Raw genomic sequence first — 7,863 nt, forward strand, 5'->3', positions numbered from 1 at the left:
CCGAAGGAGTAGGGCGGCACCTCGATCTTGATAGTAATCTATCTACTCCTCTTTCAAACACACACACACACACACACACACACACGCTAGTTGTGCCTCTGTTCCTACCGCGCACACTCGCGATACGTATTTGTCTCCCTCCCCCTCCCCCCAACAATGACAGCAAAAGGGTGACAACTCAATCTGGTCGTAATCTGTCAATTGGTTTCTCTCTCGAACATTGTGTCTCTGTGCCTCGCTCAGTAGCCCCCTCGATATGTAGAATTCTTGCAAGCGCACAGCTGTAGTGATGATGACGCTGAACCCAGTGTGCCTCGTTTTTACCGGCCTCATGTGATAGTTTTCACCCTGTTTTCTGTTAATTTACAAGGCAACCTTTTATTTGTTACTACTAGTGAATCCGAAATCATTCGGGGCAGACATAAAATATATCACTTCAACCCAATTATCGTACTAAATATTTTAAAAGAAACTAGCTAGATGTTCATGCATTGCACGGAACATCAAGATGCATTTGTATGAGTGGTTTATCTTGTGAGAGAAAAGGATGAACGAGGGAAGGCCGTATTTGCGAACGTGGAGAGGGGTGTGGGCATATTTTTGCAAAATTGCCATAGTTTTCTTCCTATCCGTTAGATATAAATCCGACGGCCTATATTGCGGGATGGCACGCACACCATCATCACCAACTCTATTTCCTACTCCCCCCGTTCCTAAATATTTGTCTTTTTAGAGATTTCAACAAGTGACTACATATTGAGCAAAATGAGTGAATCTACACTCTAAAATATGTCTACATACACATCCGTATGTGGTAGTCCATTTGAAATCTGAAAAAGACAAATATTTAGGAACGGATGGAGTATAAGAGTAGACATGGAGATATATCAGTAGCATGGTCTACAACAAAAATGTGCTGGACTGGTTAGTGCACCGGATGCTCGCAACGCGATGACATGAGTTCGAATTATATCTTTAAATTTAGATTTTTATATTATATATTACTTATTTAATATATACTTCTTTCGCTACTGTGCTGACAGTGGAACCCACAGAGTACTTAGAATACAAGATTAAGGATGGACTTGTTTCTTTTTAACTTTCTGTACGAAGCTGTAGCCACCCTGCAAGTCACGTGTACACTGTACATGCAATTAACTTTTTATAGAGGGACAATCATACACACAATTAACTCAAATGGATTGGATGTCACTCTATTATTTTCAGCATAAGAGCATCTCCAACGGCAGCCGACAAATTTCCTCCCATTTCCTTCCGCGGAGGACGACATCAAACGCCAGCGGCATACATTTTCACAACTCTAACCAACCTGATGAAATTCATGCAAACACGGACTGATTTCATATAAGCATGAAGGATTTCGTATAAAAAAGCCGGATCTTCATATAAACATGATGGATTTCATTACATTTACATGAACTAAGCGGTGCCAATCCGGCTATCTTGGTATAATTAATACTCCCTCTGTCCGGAAATACTTGTCCTAGAAATGGATGTATCTAGACTTATTGTAGTTATAGATACATACAATTTATCCATTCTTGGAACAAAACTCTCCCGCCAGCTGGAGAGGGAGTACATAATCTAAATGGCCGCCCGCGGATCCCTTTGTCTTCCTCATGTCCGACAGACACTTTGCGGGGTCGACGAAAGTCCTCGGAAGAGACGAAGAAGCAAAGAAACCACCTGAATGCGCAGCCGTCGCCTCGGCGGTGGCCTTCATGGGACCCAAGTGGCGGCGGCCTCCCGTGTTCTACTTCTCCTCGATAATGGCGGCGGAGACGGAGAAGCTGGCCACCGACTCGTCGCTGTCCACGCACACGGCTTCTGTCTCTGCCTGCATGGCGCTGCCGCAGGCACGGGAGGCGTGCCCACAGACACGGGAGGCGCGGTACGACGTGACAGCGATGACACCCGTACCGGTGTGCTCGTCGCCGTGCCGGTGTGGAGCAACTCGCTACTCCTCATCGAGCTGAAGTGGATCGGCGAGTTGCTGAACCACGCGCATGCTTGGGGTGGCAACTGGCTTCGTCGGGCCAAGCGAGGTTTGTGAAGCACCGAGCGGCCTCGCCCGTATCCGGAGGGCTCGGCGGGCCACCCAGCCGGGTAATATACCGGAGAATGGCTCCTCGGAAGCCATCAGAAGAGTGGAGAAAATGGTGAAGGCGGAGATGGGGGAGCGGCGGAGGGGTGCGATTCTTGCCCGCTGTCTGTCTGGCCTCGTGTAAATAGAGGGCGGACGGTAGGAGCTTTGCCGGTGTCTGGCCTCATTTAAACTGAGGGTGGATAGGAGGAGCTCGGCCGGTGTTGCGTTTGACTCCGGCCCGCTCATGAACGGACTAGTGGCCGAAGTAGGTTTCTCGGTTTGCATGCGGGTTTAACGGAGGGATTTGATGGAGGCGAGGAGGCGTGTTCAGCCGGGCGTGTAGTGGGCGGCGCAGTACTATTCGATTTGACAGTGGGCGGCATAGTTCCTGATACGAATTTAATGCAGACGAGCTAGGGAGTAGCGGTTCCCGAAATGTTGAATGGCCAATGCATCCTCCTTCAATTAATGCATGAGGGAAGTAATGGGAGGAGGACCGGGAAAAGAGGCTGCACAATGTGAATGCAACGCAATTTGCCCTCATATAAAGGCGCCCCTCCATTCCAATGCATCTCCACATCGTACGCACCTAAGCATTTGCCTAAGCACCTACACTAAGCACAAAAGAGCTCACTCCAGACCCATGGAGGCGATGTGCGCGAGCGGCCAGCGGCTGTGCTAGATGGTCCACGACGTCGGCCTGCGACATGGCGCCGAGGATCGTCTCCAGACGGTGTTGGAGACCGGCTGGTGGATGGCCGCCGTCGACGCCAACTACGACTCTCAGTTGGACCAGATGATCGTTGCCACCACCAACAAGTTCACTGTCCTCAAGAAGCTCACGGACGACATCGCCATACTCCTCCAGCCCGCGCGCCCGGGCTCCTCATTGCCTGCCACCCTAATCGGCCTCCATGGCCGGAACCTCTTTCAAGCACTGGTGGCCCTGCGACTGCCCGCCGACGCCATGAAGAATGTCCACCTGGAGGTTGCGCTCGCCGCGAGGCGCCTCGCCCTGCAAGAATTCGTCGACCTACACATCCACGTGTATGAGAAAATCGTGTATATGTGTATCTACAAGGACAGTGAGGACGCTACAACGTTGGCCTTCCTCAACCGGCTGGAAGCCTTGGATGCCTTTGCTGAGAAGCACCTCGACCTCGCACAAAAGCCGCCCCTCCTTAGCCGCCAGTCAGTGGCCCGACGCACTAAGTTGAGGAGGAGGAGGTCGTATGTTGATGGATGCATCTTTCTTCTTGCCTTCTGTAATCACCACTGCGATCGCATCATCATCGTGTCCTTAATTCTTATTGTGGTGTTGCATTCTCGTTCCAGTCAATACCGACATGTGCGATCCCTTTGCTTAATTATATGCATCACTGTAACTAGTACTCCATCCGTCAATTTATAAGTTGTGCTTACCTTCTCCATCAAGTTCGTGCAACACGCGGGCATCTTGCTAGAAACACTAGAACATGTCGGACCGTGTCTGACCAAACCGACGATGCGCCAACCTAGCTACTACGTACCCTGCTTATCTGGCGGAAATAGCCCCGCCCTAGCATTTCCAATCGTTATTTCTATCTATCGATTGTGCCAAGGAGCAGAACCAAAATGTTACAATTTATACATGTTTCTCTACTCCTACTCCTATAAAAGACTCAATTGGTGATGGTGGTGTGTCTGCCATCCATCATTTCTGACCATTAGATCTGCATCTCATGGCTGTGAGGTAAGTTGTGGCATTTTTGCAACAATAGCCCACTTCTCTGCTCCAATTTGCAGAAAACCCCTTATTATCTTGAAAGCAACCACATCCCTCCCTCACCTCATCAAAATAACCTGAGAAATATATACTCCTATAAAAGAATTAGTTGGTGATGGTGGTGTGTCTGCCATCCATCGTTTCTGACCATTAGATCTGCATCTAATGACTGTGAGGTAAGTTGTGGCATTTTTGCAACAATAGCCCACTTCTCTGCTCCAATTTGCAGAAAACCCCTTATTAACTTGAAAGCAACCACATCCCTCCCTGACCTCATCAAAACACCCTGACAAATATATTTTGAGTGAAAAGTACTCCCTCCATTCCTAAATATTTGTCTTTCTAGAGATTTCAATAAGTGACTACATACGGAGCAAAATGAGTGAATCTACACTTCAAAATATCTCTATATAATCCATATGTGATAGTCCATTTGAAATCTCTAAAAAGTCAAATATTTAGGAATGGGAGTAATATATTAGGAGTATATCAAAACAAGAGTGATTTCTTTCAAGATTGCGAACAAGTACTACTATTCTACTACTTTGGATCTGTCGCAACACACAGGCACATTGCTAGTAAAAGGAAAAGGCCTGCTGCGTTCGCGTCGCACTCCCCCCCCCCACACGCCCGGGAATTGGGAGTACTCCACGGCCCGTCCGGCACGACACATAGCTTAGGGAAGGCGTGTTGCCTAGCATTTTCACTTTCATGTGGGACCGCCGCTGAGCAAACTGACTATTGGCAAACCGCACCCCGCCTGCCGCCGAGTTGGAAAACAGAAACAAGGGGAAGATCTAGCTGTAGCACGGAAGCCAAGAAATTTGGTGTCAGATGGGGCTCGTTGATAGAGTAGAAGCATTCCGTACTACTCTGCTCCTACTAGTACCAAGTTTGTACTATACAACTAGTACTACCACTATACAACTAGTATGTACGTGCACGGCACAGCATCGTAGGAACAAAAAACGGGAAGATCTTGTTTTGGGTGATTTATCTTTTTTTATCAACGTAGTATGAATAATATGATGTGGGGGGCACCCATGAAGCTTATGTGGCTTGGTTGCATGGCTACGAAAGGATAGAGAAAAATAAATAGATAATGTGTTTAGAGTGCACTCCACTAAACAGATATACTTTTGATCCATTGCAACGGGCCGGCACATCTATATCTATACCCCTTATATAGTGTGTGAATAACTTTGAAAGTTGTTCGTTGGATGAAGCCAATCCGACGGTACAAAGATGGAAAATCTGAGCACTACTGGTCGTTGGATATCATCTACATTCCACCAGATTCTGCCACATGTAGAATCTAGAAGACTCCATGGTTGAACTTCATTCATGACTAACTTTGCCACAACTAAGCTTAGGCAAAGTGTGTCTGAAACAAAAAATGTGGCTAACAAAATGGACACCAGAAGTGTGGCAATATTTGGCTAGAAGTTGAGTCTATGACATGTGGACCATGTAGCTAGAAAAGTGTGGCAAGCCACAAGTGTATCAATGAACCAAACACATGTCGGCATGCCTAAGCTTAGGCATGGCAACCTTAGGCTGCAAACCAAACCATAACTTTGAAAGTTGGTCATCGGATGAAGCCAATCCGACGGTACAAAGATGGCAAATCCAAGCACTACTGGCCATTGGATATCATCTACATTCCACCAGATTTTGCCACATGTAGAATCTAGAAGACTCCACATGTAGAAGCATAATGCACAAAGCACCAAAATCTCATGCGTGCAATGCACGTGTACCTTACTAGTAGTTGGTAGTAGTAAGAAACAAATTTCGGGTTTGGCACGAGTTCGTACTGCGGGAGCACCACAAGGCCTGCCGCAAGAGTTACATTTCCCTCTCGAGGCCCATGGGACCGAACTTCAGTGGCTTACTGCCCGGCCTATGAGTCAATGACATGCGGACCTTAAATGCGGCTGGCCCACATGTCATTCTCATGGTGGTGGTGCGGTTCGTGACTCACTTGTTCGAGATGAACCGGCCGGTGGTGGCGTGGCCGTGGCGAGGGTGCCACAGCTGGGCGTCGGGGCGTTATGAGGCGTAGATGACCGGCGGGTACTACCTGTAGTACAGAAGTACTCCAGCTGAGGATTCATGCCCGGGATGACATGTGTCACACCCGCTGGATGAAAATTCGGTGGTGCGGGGCGTGTGGTGTCATGGGTTCGTGCGGCATCGTGGGAATCGTGTGTGGCTGTGGTAGAAACTTGATGCTCTCCGCATTTAAGGTGGCCCACATGTCATGCACACAAAGGCAGAGGGGCGGTGCGGCCGACAGGGGTGAGGCGCACGTCAGGGGACATGGTGTCGTGGGTTGCAGCGGCATTGTGGGAATCGCGAGTGGCAGTGGATGAAACCTGATGGTCGCCGGAGTTGAACTTCCATGGACAAGCTGTCATGTGTACAGACACATGCATTGCATACCGATCACTAGAAGGAGTAGTAGAGAAAGCTAGGCCTTATAGTCAAGAGGACCCACGCTACTACTTGTTCCAAAGACATGCACACCATCGAAATAGTCCATCTATATCAATATACATAGAGAGGGAATATATTTTTATAGGAGAGGAAATAGTTCATCCATCCATAATGCCCTGCTGCTGGTGCAGCATCTTCTTCTTCTTGTTGTTGTTCTCATTTTCTGTGGGAGACGGCTTCGCAACAAGCTCTCTGGACCTTGTAGCTATCTCGAAACTCACACGGGCATCGAGGGCAGCATATTTTATTCACTCGTATGTCAAGGGATAATTCTCCCATCCAGACAACCTTAATGCCAGCGTCTCGTCACCCTTCTGAAGATTTATTCCTAGCAAAAAATTTGCTACATCGAATAGAGATGGTGTCAGTTTATCACAATATTCTACAGGAATTTTTATTCTGGTTTGTACGTCAGCGATGCTTTTCAAATCAAGGTTGTACAGCTCCAACTTCTGTTTGTCCCCTGCGATGGCTGCCCCACAGAAGTATATGTCCTCCCGAGACAAGAAATCATGAAGCTCACCTGGTATGGAGGGCACGTGTATGATGTGGTACACCAAAACATCATCTTCGAGGCACAGCTGAAGGACAGTGGCGCGTTGGATCTTCCTGGTGGCACACTCCGTGTACTCTGCGTCAAGACCGATGACATTCATCTCCACCTTTTGCAGGGAGTTGGATACATTGTTGATCCACTTCCAAAGAACCCTTGGGTGGTCAGTGACTGTGGAAACTATGCTCAACGAGCCTTCGACGAGGACATGTTGGACGCTAAAAACCTGCATCTCGATCTCTTTCGCCATTTGGAACCGCTGGACCGGAGGGCTATGGTTTGGAGAATTAGGATTAGATGGCTAATCTAACTGAAGAAGATGATTATTTATAGGGGCTTCGGAATTACTCCAGGAGGATGTGAAGAGGTTAAAACAATGTGAATGCAGTGTGGTTTGGATGCAAATGAAGATCAAGGAGTAGTGAAAAAGCTGAGGAAAATTGGTTCCCGATGGAGAAGTAAATGGGAGAACTTATGCGCATGCATGTGGAGAGGTGCGGTGGTTTGACTGCTGCATGCAATGGATTGGACGGGCTCTTCGGTTGCATTTTCTCTCTCCCACGTGCACAGAGTGGCCACTTGTATGCTGCAGTTTATTGGCTGGAGTCGGGCTGCAGCTGCTCATGAGTACGCTAATTAATGCTATGAATGCGGGGCATGGAGGGAAATGGCCGCATGCAAAAGGGTATATACGCAGACTAATTAGAGAAATACTGAAAAAAGTTATGCGCAGACGAAAGAGGACTGGAGGGAGTACTACTCATGTTCTTACTACGGTTAAGGAATATGCGGTTATCCTCAAAAAAGAAAAGTCCTTCTTCGTGCTTCCGCATGCACGAGAATTTGGTTCTGCTCGCAATATGGATGATAGCTGGAGGATGAAGTGAACCTAGAGGCATGCTAGCACGGGAGTGTACTCATGTTCCTACTACTCCTACT

This window comes from Triticum dicoccoides, chromosome 7A, assembly GCF_002162155.2.
Source record: "Triticum dicoccoides isolate Atlit2015 ecotype Zavitan chromosome 7A, WEW_v2.0, whole genome shotgun sequence".
Taxonomy (NCBI): Eukaryota; Viridiplantae; Streptophyta; class Magnoliopsida; order Poales; family Poaceae; genus Triticum; species Triticum dicoccoides.